Source organism: Alligator sinensis, unplaced genomic scaffold (assembly GCF_000455745.1).
Source record: "Alligator sinensis unplaced genomic scaffold, ASM45574v1 scaffold927_1, whole genome shotgun sequence".
Classification (NCBI taxonomy): Eukaryota; Metazoa; Chordata; order Crocodylia; family Alligatoridae; genus Alligator; species Alligator sinensis.
Window position 1 is genome coordinate 1,095,565 of NW_005842155.1, and position 1,056 is coordinate 1,096,620.

The window sequence follows — 1,056 nt, forward strand, 5'->3', positions numbered from 1 at the left end:
AAACCCACTTCTGCAAATTCAGTAGGGAGCTGGGAAAAATAACCCTCTTATTCCCTAGAGACAGACAGGACTTAAAACAGCCCCAAGCCCTAAATGTTACATAAACACAAGACACAGAGAGACCTCCACCCCCACACCCTGGCTGTTCTGGGTATAACTTCTCTCTCCAAGACAGTCCCTCACAGGGAACTCATCTGAACTCCACATCCACATTTCACAGTGGGACTTCTGTAGTTACAGCTCCCCCATGATTTGGCTTCTGCTTTATTGCTGGACTGTCAGCTGCCCGGGAGGCACAGATATGGAGGAAAGGGTTAAAAGGCTCTTGTTTGCTTGATCCAACACATAAGTTCCTTCTGGGAAGGGGCAAAAAAACTGTGTGAATTTCAAGCAGTCCCATGTACCAGTCCATGTGCAAGCCAATGTTAGAAAACAAGGGGACAGACTGATACAGCAAGTCTGTTTCTTCTAAGTTCAGTGGTGTTTGGAGGCAGAGTCGACAGCCCTAAATTGGGCTTCTTGATGAATGAGGTTCTTGGCTGATTCTTTTTCTTTTTTAACCCAGGTACCAAGAGGATTTTCCAGAGGAGGTGGTTCCCAGGGCCCCTCCCCACTGAGAGAAGCACTATATAGGGAGGCTGCAAAGGCAGAGAGGATTTGGACTGTCCCAGCTGTTAGCTGTACAGGTTCCAGACTCTCCAATTCACTCCCTGCTTCCCTAATTGGACATCTGTAAGTACCACAATGACTAAAGGAGTCTCCTGCTGGGGGAGGGAGCTGGGACTGAACAGAAGTTTCCAACATTATTATTTTAGTGGCCTAATTTATTACGCCTGTTTGGAGCAGCAATTAGTTACCTAAAGCCAATCTGGTAATTAATTCTTATTAATTGACCTTCCAGGTAGTAGCAGACCTACAAAATATGCTTGTTTGCCTATTGCAAATAGAGCATTTGATTTTTTAAAATCACCATAATATTGTAGGAATTTAAAGAAATTGCAAAAAATATGCTGAGAAACACGTTAACTGTATTATCACTGGGAAATCTATACCTAT

The 1,056-nt window shown here is 43.8% G+C and overlaps 1 protein-coding gene across 3 annotated transcripts in view; it reads left to right on the plus strand.

Annotated features, from left to right (window-relative positions):
• Positions 1–560: 560 nt before the first annotated feature.
• MYH11 (myosin heavy chain 11) overlaps positions 561–1,056 on the plus strand; it is a 95,789-nt gene continuing 95,293 nt past the window's right edge. Inside the window, exon 1 of one of the 3 annotated variants that reach the window (XM_025206429.1) lies at positions 561–732. The gene's annotated coding sequence lies outside the window, so the exon portion shown is untranslated. The remainder of the gene's footprint in view (positions 733–1,056) is intronic. The other 2 variants (XM_006025582.3, XM_025206428.1) reach the window with 2 other exon arrangements.